The 16,999-nt window shown below is 46.7% G+C and overlaps 1 pseudogene; it reads left to right on the plus strand.

The window, feature by feature from the left end:
• LOC142823132 (killer cell lectin-like receptor subfamily B member 1B allele C) overlaps positions 1-16,999 on the plus strand; it is a 31,995-nt pseudogene that overhangs the window by 4,424 nt on the left and 10,572 nt on the right.

Raw genomic sequence — 16,999 nt, forward strand, 5'->3', positions numbered from 1 at the left:
TCCACGAGGCGTACAGATAGTTCGGAATAGCTAGCTACTTCGAACTATCTAGCCCATGCCGCGTGTAGCCGCGCGGCACGGGGTTCGCACTAGCCGGCTTTTAAAAATGGCGGCGCCGGCTTTATGCTAATGAAGCCCGGGAAATTCAAATCCCGGGCTTCATTAGCAAGTTCGGTATGCATACATTACCCCGCTAGTTCGAACTAGCGGGGTAGTGTAGACATACCCTCAGAGACTAGGGACGTGTTATGTACAAGCCCAAAGTTATGCTTTTAAGCACTCACTTTTCAGCAGGCACACCACAGAGATATAGGAGCAGTAGGCCATAATTCGGTGTCAGGCATGCTAATGGATAAATTGCAGCTTTGGCTTTGAAAGCACGTGTGCCATGGTGGCTGCAAATATCAGCTCCCGCAGCTAGGCAGATATCTGCATTTGCAAAGGGGGGGCCACGGTGGAATGGCCGCAGAGCAGGGGCTCACATGGTTGCCTTGTGTTTTTCCACGTTTTCTGGGAGAGTGCAACTTTGAGTTCCCATGGGAACCTGCAGGTGGGAAGGGAGTCTGGGTGTGACCCCTGGTGGGTAAATGGGGTTGGGGGGTAGAGAAAGGGAGAGAACTGGTTGGTGGGACGCAAGTCAGGGAGAAGAGGTGGGTGGGACAGTGGAAGGGAGTTGGAGGAGAACGGGGATGGAGCATCTATCACCTCCATGTTCTCCCCTCTCATGGATTTGCCAGGATCTGGAGGGAGCTGTCCCTTCAGAGGAGAAAGGTCCCTCTCCCTACCCACTGTGTGTGAGCCAAGATGGGGGGGGGGATCAGCACAGCTGTTTGTTGTGGGAGTTGGGGAGCCTAGAGGGGCTCTGTCTGTGGGGGACAGACTAGCAGTTAGGGATGTGGGGGAAGGAGCTGGCAGAGGGGGGCTCTGTGGGGGACTGACTGGCAGTGATGCTGCCTGTGGGCAGTCTGTCCCCCACAGAGTCTTTGAGGCATGTGATGCCTGCCTGTGAGCCTGATCTGTGCGTGGGAAGCACTCACCACCCAGTTCCCACGCAGCCGCACTCACCATCAGCTGAGTAAAAAAAGTTTTGTAGACCCTGCACCCGAGTATACCCCATGGGGGGTGGGGGATTGTGGGCTTTGTAAAAACGAATATAATCCGCGGGTTATAGTTGCTAAAATACAGTATATGCCTCAGAGGCTCACTGTGACCCTCCACACTGCCTCTTTCCTTTTCTAGAGGCTAGGGTCACAGCTTACTGGATCATCCTCATCATTGACAAAGTCAAAGGACTGGGGTGAAACCCTCCCGTAATACTGGCCTCCCATTCCAGGAGCAGACTTTTTAGTGGCGTGGGCAGGGTGGGGAAGCCCAGGTCCACCCACTACTCCAGGTTCCAGCCCAGGGGCCCTAGGTAGCAGCAAATGGTGGGATTTTCTTCTGGCCACCATATACCAACCTTTTCCCTGGGCCACTTCCCCAAATGCCAGGCCTTCAGCTGCCCCCCACCATCCTGGGGGGAGTGGTGTTCCAAAGGATCAGGTAAGTGGCTCCCCTATCCCAAACAGTGTGAGACAAAGAGGGGGGAGAGTCTCTGCTCCCACCAGCCCTTCCACCATTGCCCTTCTAGGACCACCCATGGGGCCAGGCAGAGGAGCCTGGGCTGCTGCCTACCCCACAGAAAAGGCTGGGGCTGGGAACTGTGGCCTGCCCCCCCAGAGAAGAGACCAGGAGGTCCAATTAAGAGAGGTGCAAGAGAAGCAGCATCGCCTCCTCAAAAATCTCCAACTCTCCCAGCAGGCAAAAATTGCGATCTCCATCGAGATCACCTTCTTCTTGTAAACATGCCTGTAGAAACCTTTCTTGTTATCCTTCACATGCTTTGCCAGTCACAAGTCCAACTGAGGGTTAATGATGAGGGTTAATGTATGTGTGTGCAGGATTTGGACGTAGGCAACACTATCATGAGAATAATTGTAAATATTTACACATAGGGTGTGTCTAGACTACAGGGTTTTGTCGACAAAAGTGGACTTTTGTCGACAAAACTATACCTGCGTCCACACTGCCTTTGATTTATGTCGACAAAACTCAGCAGTTTTGTCGACGTATGTAAACCTCATTCTACGAGGAATAACGCCTTTTATCGACAGAGTTCTGTCAATAGAAGGCGTTATTGCATCTACACTGTCCTTTGCGTCCACACTGTTATGTCGACAAAGCGGCTTGCTTTGTCGACAGAACTGGATGTAGTCTAGACGCTCTATGTCAACATAAGTTTTGTCGACAGATTCTGTCGACAAAACTTATGTCAACGTAAGCCTGTAGTCTAGACATACCCATAGGTATCAAAATCTTTTTGCACAGGCTTTCTGAAATATTTCACTTCCCTTGCAGCAGGATTTTGGTCACTTTCAGTGATGATCAAGTTTCAGAGGGATTAGTTTGGTTCAGGAAAAATCAAAAGGAGTCCTCTGGTATTGTAAAGACTAACACATTTCATAGGCTATTAGGGCCTAAGCTTTCATGAGCTACAGCTGGGGAGAGGGTCTCTCACAAGTGTGAAATAGTCCTGTATTTTGTCTCACAAGTGTGAAATGCAGAGCGTATGCTGATACTCGTCAAAGATCACACAGGAAAGAAGCAGGTGGTAAACCACTGCTTGGGCAGGCACCTGTAGCCATGTTAGATCATTTCCTCTACAGTAGTGGAGCAGACAGAAAAAAAAAAAGTACCATTAAAGAAAAGTAACATGAAGCCTGAGTTTGAGATAATATTTGCCTATCAGGGAAGTGGGGGAGAATCACATGATATTCTTGCACTTCATTAAAATATTTCAGTGTAAGGGTAGATAGTTAAGTCATTTGGTCTCAGTCTCCTAGTCCCTCCAGAACACTAATCATTTCTAGCACTATTACATTAAAAAAATGGTGTTAAAAACAGTTGCAAAGTCAAATACTCCAGTTGAGATACTAGAATTTAGGTTGCCTGTGCAACCTTAATTTTGTCCCTTTGTACAAACATTGTGTTACTGTCTTTAATTACATGATCACAGACTATTTTCCCATAGGATTCTTGCCTTATTCAGTACACAGGATACATGATGATCTGGGAATCAATCAGAGCTGTGGCGTGCAGGAGACAGTCTGACCCTTACCTCATTTGTTGAGGAAATAGAAATGTGTGTAATGATAGTGAAGGAAACAGGGGATTGCAGATTGGAGAACGTGGGTCTTATTTAATGCAGCTGTTTGCCACCCTAGGAGATGGATTCTAACCCTGCCTCTGCTACAGTTCCTGTGTGGTGCTGAGCGAGTCACTGAAACCAAACTTTTCATATGTGGTCACCAGTTGAGAGTATTTCTGGTTTTTTGGCTGATGAGTGTAAGACACCAGAGGGACCTGTCCTGCAGAAATCATGAGTGCTCAGTGCTCCTGCCTGTCACTGAAGCCGATGGGTAGGTGCTTTAAATGTTTCAAGTGGTAGAAAAATGACACCGAGTATTCCGAAAAAAATGATCATAGGCATCTGTAGGTGGGCACCAGTAGTTAGTGTTCTGTGACCTTAATCTCCTAGGGTATGTCTACACTGCCACCCTACTTCGAACTAGGGTGGCTAATGTAGGCATTCGAAGTTGCAAATGAAGCCTGGGATATTTAAATATCCCACTGCTGTTTTTAATTCAAAGCCTCTGGCCCCAGGCAACTCTGGGGGGAGGTTAGTCCCAGCCCTACCCCTTCCAGGGTGGGGGTGGAGCTGGCCCATGACCATGTACCAAAGTTCGTTAAGTGGCTCCTCTGCAAAAATTATTGCCCACCCCGATCTACACTTTGAATAGGGAGTATAAAGAGAAATATTATGTAAGTACTCATTCCTTGACTGAGTCAAGAGTCCTTTGGAAAAATATATATAATCATATTATAAAAGATGGTATCATAATCCATCCATGCAATGGGGGTGAATTAATGCTTCATGGGAAACCATAAATGCTGGCATTTCCTAGCATTTGAATGCTTGATTTTACAATTGCAACTTTCTTCTAGAATAGTGAGTAGTCCTCTGGCATCCTAGAGACTAACAAAGATTATAAGCCTTTATGGGTAAAATCTTTTCATCAGATGAACTGGAATGGAAATGATAGAATCCAAGGTATATATAACAGCAAAAGCCTGTCAATTATAAGACAAGTGTTATGAAGCTAATTAAAAAACAACCAATAGTCTAGTAGCACCTTAAAGTCCAGTCATTTCATGGGCTGTGCCCACGAAAGCTTATGATACCATCTACATGTTATGTTAGTCTTTAGGATTCTATTAGACCATAGGGTCCCAAACTGGGGAGCATGAAGAAACACACGCAGCTCAGGCTGGCTGGGGTGGGGGGAAGATGGAACTTCCCGGGCAGACTTAAAAAAAGGCCACCTTAAAAGGGCAATGCCTGCTTGGCTCTTAAAAGGGCAACTTTTTTTTTTTGTTTGGTCAACAACTTTTCCCGTGGAGTACCAGTCCTTTTTTTTTTTACAGTGGTCCTGGGAATTAATTGGGACATGACTTTTTTTGGCCCCGATCAGTAACTTTTTTTTTTCTCAACAAGTTTTGCTGCTATTTTTTTGAGTGGGCGGGGGGCATGAGGGTTTCTCAAAAATCAAAAAGGGAGTGTGATGCCAAAAAGTTTGGGAACCACTATACTAGACTATTCATTGTTTTTTAAGTTTGTTACAGGCTCACTCGGCTCCCCCTCTGAAACTTTTGAAACTAATTAAATCAGGCTGAATATGTCCCATTCGTAGCTTTTTATGTTGAAATTGGAATATCAACGGCAGTAAATGAATTCCAGTTTAGAAGTCTCTCTCTGTAATTGGGTGATAAAATTGGGTTGGTTTTATTTGGGGGGGGGGGGTTAACTGAAAACTGAAATTTAATCCCATGGATTTATGTTGCTCTCCACCTTGTGAATGGGATTTGAAGGTTTTGGGGCCAGCTTCTTCCTGCTGGGTGGTAATAATCCCCTCAGGTTCCTCATACTGCAAAGAAACGTAAGTACTCCTTACTTTTTTAAATGCCTGAGAGCCCTTCTGCTGCTTTCCCTCAGGACTGTCAATATAACCATAGTTCATGAATTCTTCCAGCCTGAACATTTATGGATATTTAATATGCCTTATTCTAACTGGCACCCTCAACTATAAATTAAGATAAATTGGCTGTGTCTAGACTGGCCAGTTTTTCTGGAAAATCAGCCGCTTTTCCGGAAAAACTTGCCAGCTGTCTACACTGGCCGCTTGAATTTCCGCAAAAGCACTGACTTCCTACTGTAAGAAATCAGTGCTTTTTGCGGAAATATTATGCTGCTCCCTTTCGGGCAATAGTCCCTTTTGTGCAAAACTTTTGCGCAAAAGGGCCAGTGTAGACAGCTGAGATTTGTTTTCTGCAAAAAAGCCCCGATCGGGAAAATGGCAATCGGGGCTTTTTTGCGGAAAAGCGCGTCTAGATTAGCCACGGACGCTTTTCCGCAAAAAGTGCTTTAGCGGAAAAGTGTCCGTGCTAATCTAGATGCTCTTTTCCAAAAAATGCTTTTAACGGAAAACTTTTCCGTTAAAAGCATTTGCGGAAAATCATGCCAGTCTAGACGTAGCCATTTTGTATTGGAATTATTTCTAAAAGATGCTGGGCTTGCTGTCCAGTTGAGACTACAGACTTTATAGCTGTATTGTCAGGCAGCCAAAGTGGTAGTAAGTATTGCAGGAAATGTGGGATACCACATACGACCAGTGCCGTCTAACACCATTTCCCACTTGTCATGACACTGTATAAATGCAAGCACAACCAGTTTACCGGGGCCACAAATTCTACCCTCTGTTGCCAACTCTCATGATTTTTTCACAAGGCTCATGCTAATTATTGTTTTCCTAAAATCCCCAGCTCCTGGAGCCATGTGGATATGTGATTTCAATCTTAATGCCTAAAAAGGAAGTAAGTTTCTAGCCCTCATGGCTGAGCAGAAAACTCCCAAATGTGACCCACCCTGAAGCTTAAAGGCTCAAAAATCAGAAGGCAACTAAAGAGCCTGAGATCTCTTATTTGTACATAATCGTTATAATTTTAAAGCCAATCTCATGATTCTGGTGAGCCTGACTCAACATTCTGAACAGCTGGGGTTGGCCACGCTACAGTCTATTGAATAGACTCTTGTGCTGCCAGTCCCCATGCATGGAGCCCGATTCAGACACGGACTGGGTGCCCTTTGCTCCCAGGACTTCAGTTGCACGACCACTCCTGCATTCAAGTCCTGATACAGCAGTGTTTGTCTTGGAAAAGGCCGTTCAACCACCCTGTGCAGCAGAGTTTGTCACTAGCACTAGAGTTGAGTCCCCAAAAACACACAGGCTGTGTCTACATTGGCCGCGAGTTCTTGCACAAGTACACTGACGTTCTAATGTATGAAAACAGTGCTTCCTGCGCAAGAATTATGATGCTCCCGCTCAGGAATAAGCCCTCTTGTGCAACTGTTCTTGTGCAAGAGGCCAGTGTAGACAGGCAACATGAATTTCTTGTGCAAGAAAGCCCTATGGTTAAAATGGCCATCAGAGCTTTCTTGCGCAAGAGAGTGTCTACGCTGGCATGGATGCTCTTGTGCAAAAGCACATCTCTTGCGCAAAAACACATGCCAATGTAGATGCTCTCTTGCACAACTACTTTAATGCAAGAACTCTTGCACTAAAGAGTTTTTGCGCAAGATCATACCAGTATAGACGTAGCCACAGTGAACAGGGTGAAGGGTATAAGTTAGAGATGGCTGCACTGCTGAAAGGCTTGGAAAATGCCAATTGACTATTTCCTACTTGTATGCTGTGAGGAGACTTTCTTGCCATGTGAATGTTCAGGGATGTCCTGCTAAATTGATCAGATTACTTGTACTGCTGAAAAAAAACCTGTGCATTTGAAATCCTGAACACCCGAATAGGGAACAGCTCTCCTGTCCTGTGTGTTTCTAAAGCCCAACTCAGACTGGTCACTAGCCCACATGCCTTCATTTATTAGCTAGGTGCCTGGACGTTTTAAATCACCGGGGAAAAGGAAGTACACAGCTTTAGCTAGATAACAGACACTTCCTGATTTTGGAGACATTAGCTCAGATATAAGTAAGGCTGCTCAGACACTCTGTCCTCTTCTGTACATGCTCTTCCTCCTCAGTGCGCAGCATGGAAGGACAAATTATTTATGCTGATTTAAACATTTTGGGAGCCTCTTCCAGGCCACTGCCTCCACCTCAGCGTCTCAGTAAGTCTTTGGCTTCTTAGTTTTTGTACCAGTATGATCTCTATTTTTGGTTAGAAAAATGGAATCCTACTCTACTTTTTTATTTCACTTGTAGCATGGAGAGCTTAGAAAGTAGGTCTTTAGAACCAAGGAGTAGATCTACAGCCTATCTTCATAGTGAGGGACTTCAGAGCATGTCAAATTCCCTACTATTGTCATGACTGGATACAGAATTTCTGTAAATTCCACTATGATTACAGTGTTCATTATATTAGTACTATTAATACAGCCACAACACTACAGGTGTAGCCAGCGGCAGCCTATATGTTCGTAATTACAAGTGCAATCAAATATTTTATTTTCTGCTGTCTTTATACATATTTGGAGGATTGAAGTAAGCTAGTGAATTTATAGTTCTTGCTGCAGTGGGATGAGTCAGAGCTGAAGGAGCAAGGCATTGGACAAATGTTGCAGAATGAACAGAAGAGAAGGAATCTGGGAAGCTCCAGGAAAAGGAAGCATTTGATTGTTGTTAGAAGAAAGTTGGTGGGGATTCATTTAGGTACACTGTATCGTGGAGTCTGTGTGAAGAAAAGGATTCACTAGCCTCCAGTGAAAGACCTAAATTTATCTGAGAAAGTTAAGACAGGGCTAGAGAAAAACGAGAATCTGGCTAATAGAAAATTATAGGCAATCTCAGGATTTTGGACACGATTCTGAAATGGGAGCTCATGCTCAACTTCCCAGGTATCTCTGAGCGCAGAAGAGAAGATGTTTCATGCCAAATGCATTTTGGAAAGTTGCAACTTAAAGATGACTCTCATATGTCTACACTGCGGGACAAAGGGTACGTTTAGACTGCGAGGATCTATTGGAAAAAGATATGCATAATGTGCTCCGGTACCTTTGTTGATACTTTTGTTGTCTACACTGGAACAAGTTTCGGAAAAAAGCCCTGTTTCGAAAGCCCTCTTCTTCTTTGTGGAATGAGGAATACAGGAGATTCTGAAAGAGCGCATTTGCTCTTCCGCAAAAAAAAAAAAAAAAAAAGCCGAAGAGCATATACATTCCCTGGATGTAGAGGAGTTTTTTCAGGATACCTTCAGTATCCTGAAAAAACCTGCAGTCTAGCTGTACTGAAAAGTCGAGTTAAGCTATGCAGCTTCAGCTATGTTAATTGCATACCTGAAGTCGAAGTAGCTTAAATTAGTTTTCGACTTCCCTTATTCCTCATGAAAGGAGAGTTTCTGGTGTCAACAGGAGTGCTCTCCCACCCTGAAAGATCGAACCCTGGAAGATCGACAGCGGAAGATTTGATCTTTCTCTACAGTGTAGACATTCGCTTAGGGAGGAATATAGTAGCCAGGATGGGAGAAGGCAGGGAAAATGCATATCAGAATAGTGAAAAACAAAGTGAGCTAAATGTTAAGACAGGGGGTTTTAAGCTTTTCCAGACTGTGACTCCATATTAATATAAGTTTTAGGGCACCTGTCACGTTATTGGATTGTGAGGGGAGCAGCCGGGTGACTGTTGCACCCATGGGGGGGTTGTTGGTCCCAAAAGTAGTATAAAGGGGGCCATGCAAGATGTGGAATAGAAGCTTACTGTCTGCTAATTTTATATATGCTATTCATGTAAATGTTTAATGTCTGAGCGTGAAGTTATAAGTATGTATTTTGTGTGAGTATTAGATATTTCTCTGTGTGGTTGAGCAATGGGTAGAGCTCAGACTATGGACACGGTAATTAGTGAGGCTCTGTGGGACAATAGCACTCAATGGGCCAAGGTCACACCTCGTGAATGAGGAATGACACCTAAGGGCTACCAGCAGGGAACACGGGGATAGGCCGCTGGCCAGGTGACCTGCTGCAGCCAAGAAGAGACCAGGAAGGAGGGATAAATTTTCCATGTGGCCATCTCCATCTGGTACTCAGCTCAACACTTCATCCCAGAGGCAGCAGTGCAGGGATCAAAGAACCGGGAAGTACTGTGAACCCATCCTGACCTAGGATGCTCAACAAGGACTTTTAAGCCAGCAGCTGTAACATCTCTGCTAGGAGCCTGCATCGAGGACTGGGAGATTCGATGCATGTAATGTATGATACTTCAGCAACCTCACTCTCATGCTTTTCTTTCTCATAGCACTAAACCTTTAGATGGTAGATTCTAAAGGATTGGCTCAGCGTGATTCGTGGGTAAGGTCCAGAGTGTAAATTGACCTGGGATCTGTGGCTGGTTTCTTGGAACAGGACAGAACTTGTTCGGGGTAGGTGAGATTGGGTTCTAAGACACCTCACCTGTGTATGAGGCCCGGGGTCATCTGGGGCATGGATATTGCTGGGGTGCTGGAGGGGTTTTGCTTGTGAGGCTTCAGGCAGGCAGCTGAAGCGCTCTGTGGGACTGGTTTGTGGCCTGTTTGGGAAGGTCTCCAGTCTGGGGGCTGTAAGGAGCCCCAAATTTGAGCAATTCGCCCTGAGCAGACACCCTCAGCTGTGCCCAGACCTGGCCCGATCCGTCACAGCACCCATCCCATGTATTCAGAAAGAAAGGGAGTGTGATCATATCCCCCACAAACCTGTTCATGTCCCAGTGAGGAAAATAATCCTTTTTTTTTGTATATAGAGGATGTAAAATATGAGGGGGAAAAATTATAGTGCAACTTCTAAAGAATTTGCCAGAAAATTAGTGCTATTTGAAACTTTAAAATCTTTTAGAACTGACAATATAGGGTAGAAGTTAAACCTCCCTCTTCAAGCTAGTACAGTGGAGTGAAAACCCAATGAGATGGTGTCAATTATCTTTCTAAAAAAGGATTAAACTTTTAGGGTATGTCTAGGGTATGTAGATGAGGTTTCTAGACATAGGAAAATGAAGCAGAGATTTAAATAATTGCTGCTTCATTACTGTTTTTCGAGTACACTAATCTACATGGCTCCGTCGACAGTGTTAGTAATTATTTCCAAGTGGCAAATGAACAAAACACAAATCTGAATTTTACTTGTTTGTTTTCCAAATGTAGTCTCATTTCTTAACAGGAAAAGAGCAAATACAGGATGATACAGAGAAAGCTGAGTTTAATGCTTTTTTTTCCTTCGGTCTTCACTAAAAAGATTAACTTAGAGCACATACTTAATCTAATATTAACAAAAATGGGGAAGGGTTTTGGGCCAGAAGAGGAAAAGAACAGGTTACAGTATTTTTTAGGTAAGGTTGATGCATTCAAGTCGACAGGGCCTGATTAAATTCACAAGAGGGGATTTAAGGAAATAGCCCATATAATATCAGAACTCTCAATTGTTTTTGAAAACTCCTGGAGGAGGGGTGAGGTCCCGAGGGCTGGAGAAAGACACACACAGCACTTGTCTCCAAAAGAGAGAGAGACAGAGGAAAAAAGAAGGATGGCCCAGGAAATTACAAACCGGTCAATCTAAGGGTGTGTCTAGACTACAGAGTTTTGTCGACAAAAGTGGACTTTTGTCGACAAAACTATACCAGAGTCTACACTACCGCTGAGTTCTGTCGACGTAACTTTGACAGAACTCAGCAGTCTTGTCGACGCTGGTAAACCTCATTCTACGAGGCATAACGCCTTCTGTCGACAGAGTTCTATCGACAGAAGGCGTTATTGAATGTAAACTGTCCTTGCATCTACACTGCCATGTCGACAAAGCAGCTTGTAGTGTAGTGTAATGTAGTGTAGACGCTCTTTGTCGACAGAAGCTTTGTCGACAGTATCTGTCGACAAAACTTCTGTCGACAAAACTCTGTAGTCTAGATGTACCCTAATTTTGATACGTGGAAAGACATTGGAACAAATGATCGAACGATGAATTTGTTCAGACCTAGACGCTAATTAGTAGCGAGAACAATGTACCAAGAAGAAAGCAAACCCAAACCCATCTACTGTCTGCCTTTGACAAGGTACTTGGCAGAGTGACTGGAGGGCAGAGATACACCCTAGAGTGTCGCTCTGGCATGAGCCAGCCACACTCCAGCAAGAGCTGGCTGAGCCAGTGACAGTAGCCATGTGCGGAGGCAACAGATTAAAGGGGCCCGCAGGGGCCAGCAGGCCAGGGACCTTTGGCAGCTGGGGATGGGCTATTCCCCCTCCAGCCCAAAACAAGCCCACCCTCCAACTGGCCAGGCCCACTGGGCTCCAGCCAGACCTGGACACAGGCAGCGCAGTCCTGACCTGGTGCCTGTGTAGCAGTCCAGAGATGTCTACACTACAATGTTAGTTCGAACTAACGGACGTTAGTTCGAACTAACGTTCATAGGCGCTACACTAGCGCTCCGTTAGTTCGAATTTAAATCGAACTAGCAGAGCGCTTAATTCGAACTAGGAAAACCTCATTTTACGAGGACTAAGCCTAGTTCGAACTTACTAGTTCGAATTTAGGGGTGTGTAGCCCCTTAATTCGAACTAGTGGGAGGCTAGTCCTCCCCAGGTTTCCCTGGTGGCCACTCTGGCCAACACCAGGGAAACGCTATGCCCTCCTCCCGGCCCCGGACCCCTTAAAGGGGCACGGGATGGCTACGGTGCCCGTGCCAGGTGCAAGCCTGTCAGCACCCAGCCAGCAGACCCTGCACCTGGCACAGATCGAGCCACCCACCCGATGCCCCCCAGCCCTCCCCCTCTACCCAGGACCAGGCTGGCAGCTCCCGGGAGCTTGCCCGGGACCGCAAAAGGCGGGCACCCGCCTGGGTTAGTGCGGACATCGTGGACCTTGTCCACGATCTCCACACCAGGCACAGGAAAGTGGCCGTCTAGGGCAGGAGAGCTGCCAGCCTGGCCACCCAGGAGCAGGTGTGCATGAAAATCAAGGGGGTCCACTGAGACCCCCGACCCTGAGCCCTGAGCTTACAATGGCCGTCCTGGGTCAGACCAAAGGTCCATCTAGCCCAGTAGCCTGTCTGCCGACAGCGGCCAACCCTAGGGACCCTGGAGGGGATGGACCGAAGACAGTGACCAAGCCATTTGTCTCGTTCCATCCCTCTCCAGCCTTCCACAAACCTTGGGCAGGGACACCACTCCTACCCCCTGGCTAATACCACTCCATGGACCCAACCTCCATGACTTGATCTCACTTCCCTTTAAACTCTGTTCTAGTTCTAGCCTTCATAGCCTCCTGCAGCAAGGAGTTCCACAGGTTGACTCTTTGCTTTGTGAAAAACAACTTTCTGTTACTAGTTTGAAGCCTGCTCCCCATTCCTTTCCTTTGGTGTCCTCTAGTCCTTCTTTTATGGGAACTAATGAAGAACTTTTCTGTATGCACCCTCTCCACCCAACTCCTGCTTTTAGAGACCTCTATCCTGTCCCCCCTCCGTCTCCTCTTTTCTAAGCTGAAAAGTCCCAGTCTCTTTAGCCTCTCTTCATATGGGACCTGTTCCCAACCCCTGATCATTTTAGTTGCCCTCCCCTCTCCCAGCCTCTCTCTTCCCCTCTCCCACCTCCTTTTCCCAGTCTCCCCCAGTTTTGTTCAATAAAGACAGATTCCATTTTTGAACACAATTGTCCTTTATTTTGTACATCAAGAAAAGGGGCTAGGGAAGGGTAAGTGGAAGGAGGTGAGGGAGGAATGGGGTACGAGCCCCCGATGGGGAGGACTGGGCTGGCTCTGTGGGCTTCTGGGGGTGGAACCTCTCCTGCAGCTCCCCAATTGTTCCCTCTCCCCAGATGGCAACCTGCGGCAAGTGCAGCCGGGCTGATGGCCGAGTGGTGTGATGTGCCCAGTGTGGGCACTCCGGGCACTCCAAGCCAGGACTGGTTTTCAAGTGGGGCACCCCTGAGAACTGTCTGTCCGGGGTGGGGGTCGGGACCCTTTAAGCGCAGCCCTCGGCTAGCCTGAGGCAGCATCTCCACGCTCTAAGTCCTCCTCTGATGCCCTGCCTGCACTGCTTCCGGCCATCCTTAAGCCCTGTTCAGAGTCCACTTAATGTGGACATGCTAGTTCGAATTAGCAAAACGCTAATTCGAACTAGTTTTTAGTTCTAGACGCGTTAGTTAACTAATTCGAACTAAGTTAGTTCGAACTAACTCTGTAGTGTAGACATACCCTATTACTATTCAACAGGCAAAGTAAGACCCTAAGGAAGGAAAATTCAAATTGCCACCTGCCAAATGCAGGGTACAGGACTTCACTGGTTCTGATAGCTTGACAGGTTCCCTTGCTGGGTCAAAAAGGAACCAACTGCGGAATGGGGGTGCAGATACAATGCAATTTCCCCTCTGATGGATGGGAATTAAGAGAATGTGGCTAGTAGCATTGAGCCGTGGGAGGGCATCTTAAGACAGCAGTCTGGTGTGTGGTGCAGTCGGAAAGTCTGAGTATTGTTGTGGAAGAAAGGGGCCATTTGGTGATCAAGTGAGGGGGCATTTCTTCCTCTGTGCCTGCTCCACATGCACTAAACTAAATTAGCTGCTTTATTTTTAAACTGCATTTAAAAATTCAGCCCTTGACGAAGTACAATTAGAAGTAACTGTGGACGTAAAGAAGAGATACAGAAACCAAAATCGGGCTAACCATTAAGGCTGCAGCTTTATTTAAAACTGTTACCTAATTAGGGAAACGACCCAAACTATCTAGCAGCGTCGTTCCCTCGTGGATCTCAGTTTGCACCACTGGCTTGGTGTACTTCAAACTTGAGGGAGAACGTGAAACCCCTGCCCCACCCACACCCTCAAGGTGCCAAGAGACCCTGAGTGTAAGCCAGACTCCCAGTCCATGGCCTTCCACCTCCAGGCCAGAGGTGGAAGAGACACAGAATGAGGGGAGCCCAAAGCTGCATTGAGTGTGTCCACACTTGGAGCTGGCAGTTTCCAGCGTGAGGAGACTGGGTGTCTGTCTGGTGAGTCTTGCCCACATGCTCAGGGTTTAGCTGATCGCCATATTTGGGGTCGGGAAGGAATTTTCCTCCAGGGTAGATTGGCAGAGGCCCTGGAGGTTTTTCGCCTTCCTCTGTAGCATGGGGCACAGATCACAGCTGAAGGATTCTCTTCATCTTGGGGTCTTCAAAGTATTTGAAGGCTTCAATATCTGAGATCTAGGTGAGAGGATTATTCTAAGAGGGGTGGGTGAGATTCTGTGGCCTGCACTGTGCAGGGGGGTCAGACTAGATGATCATAATGGTCCCTTCTGACCTTAAAGTCTATGAGTTGATGAGACAAACCCTGCACTCGCTCTGAGTGAGCCAGTGTGCTAAAACAAGGGTGCACTTTTAAAAGATAGCGCATCCATGTCGAGCAGCTCCCATGCTGAGTATGTCAGTATGAACCATCAGAGACCACTCCAAAGCTGTTCTTTTTAAAAACTCCCCATGGTGACGCATTCCTTGGTCTTGGAGGCTTTGCTGGCACCACCCAAATGCATCAACCCCTTGGGAATCCAAGAAGGCACATTTGGGAAAAAGAACTCCGATGATAAGGACAGTTTTAATTCACTGAGACTGGAAAACTCCAACAGGAGAGTTTTATCAGCCACATTGTTAGAAGCTCCTGAAATGTGTTTGTATTTCAAAATCAAAGTCTTGGAGGGATACGCTCCACCGTAGGAGTTCCTTGTTAGTCTCTTTGTGTGAAACCACTTCCTTCCAAACAAACGAAATTTTAGCCCAGGATTTCTAACATCTCCGGGCAGATGGCCACTGGCTAACACACTCAGGCTGTGTCTAAAGCAAAATGCAGGACTATGTAGCACTTTAAAGACTAACAAGATGGTTTATTAGATGATGAGCTTTCATGGGCCAGATCTGAGGAAGTGGGTCTGGCCCACGAAAGCTCATCATCTAATAAACCATCTTGTTAGTCTTTAAAGTGCTACATAGTCCTGCATTTTGCTTCAGCTACACCAGACTAACACGGCTAAATTTCTATTACTAGGCGGTGTCTAGACTGGCCAGTTTTTCCGGAAAAACTTGCCAGCTGTCTACACTGGCTGCTTGAATTTCCGCAAAAGCACTGACGATCTCATGTAAGATTGTCAGTGTTCTTACGGAAATACTATGCTGCTCCCGTTCAGGAAAAAGTCCTTTTGCGCAAAACATTTGTGCAAAAGGGCCAGTGTAGACAGCTCAGATTTGTTTTCCGCAAAAAAGCCGCGATCGCGAAAATGGCAATCAGGGCTTTTTTGTGCAAAAGCGTGTCTAGATTGGCCACGGATGCTTTTCCGGAAAAGCATCCTGCCAATCTAGATGCGCTTTTCTGAAAATGCTTTTAACGGAAAACTTGTCTGTTAAAAGCATTTCCGGAAAATCATGCCAGTGTAGACGTAGCCCCAGAGTAGCCAAAAGCAAGTTGTTTATCTTTACCTCCGGCTACTAGTTGAAAAACATGTTAGTCTAGAACTGCAGAGGATTCACTGTTGTGTGGTTGCTCTACAAGTCTCCCCACCCTCATCATATTGTTCTGGCACGTTTCAGATCTTGTAATTACGTCACCAATCAGTTGCTAATTAATACCAACCCCTCCTCACTCCAGCCCCACCAAGAAAAGGGAAGATGTATGTGGACTTCCCTGATGCATGAATGAGAAATGGAGTTTCCCAGCAGCGCCCCATCTCCCAGGTAGCCACATGGCCCTCATGCCCCAGCAGGAGTGGTCCGAGGCTGGCTATGGTAGCTGGTGCCCCAGGCGGAAGGCGCAATCGGTGCCCCCACCTGCACAGCTGTCAGTGGCCATGACATAAACATCGGGTAACCAGGTTGGCAGCACCCTAGGAGACCGTCAAGTCTGCCTAGGCTCACGGGCCGCCCTTGTGCCCCAGCAAGCCAGCATAACCCTCCTGAAATGTTGGCACACACACACACCCCGCCAGGTAGCCTGCATTCTTCCCTGGTATTATCCCCATCTCCAGCCTAGGAAAGAGTCCTGGGTGTCTCCCCTGAGCCTACTGCCCAGAGATGGCAGAGAGCAAAGAGTGAGAGGGTCTGATCTTGCTGCAGCCCAGACGAGAGTCAGGCTGCTCCAAACAAACTCCCCACCCCAATCTCACTAACACCAGGACCCAACCACTCCCTGTTTCCTCCATCTACCCCATGCAGTTGGCTACCCTACTTCCCACCCACTCTACGGATGGGGGGGAGCGCTGGGTTCACACAAGTAGCTGCAGCCAAACCCAACTGCTGTGATCAGCATCTCTCTCTTCTCTTCTCTTCTCTTCTCTTCTCTTCTCTTCTCTTCTCTTCTCTTCTCTTCTCTTCTCTTCTCTTCTCTTCTCTTCTCTTCTCTTCTCTTCTCTTCTCTTCTCTTCTCTTCTCTTGTGGCTGCCACTACCCAACTAGGAGACAGGATGCCCCAAACACTCCGTCCCTCCTTCTTATGTCTCCCAGCTATCCATGGGAGCCATGTTTAGACTACAGGCTTCTTTCAGAAGAAGCTTTTCCAGAAGAGATCTTCCAAAAAAACTTCTTCCAAAAGAGAGTGTCCCCACTGCCAAAACGCATCGAAAAAGCCACCTGCTTTTTTGACAGAGCACATCCAGAGTGAATGGACATTCTTTCACATGTAAGCTGTGATTACTATGGGCAGAATGGTCACCAGAGCACCTGTGCTTTTTCCTCTTCTTCCGAAAGAATTCCCCCTTCCCCATTCACACACGCCTTTTTGCAAAAGAGCTCTGTTGCAAAAAGGCTTCTTCCTCATAGAATGAGGCTTACCAACACCAGAAAAAAACCCCTCAGTTCTTTCAATTTACTTTTGAAAGAACATGATTGCAGTGTGGGCGTTAGGCAGGTTTTGTCAGA

The sequence above is a fragment of the Pelodiscus sinensis genome, chromosome 19, assembly GCF_052426305.1.
Source record: "Pelodiscus sinensis isolate ZL-2025 chromosome 19, ASM5242630v1, whole genome shotgun sequence".
Taxonomy (NCBI): domain Eukaryota; kingdom Metazoa; phylum Chordata; order Testudines; family Trionychidae; genus Pelodiscus; species Pelodiscus sinensis.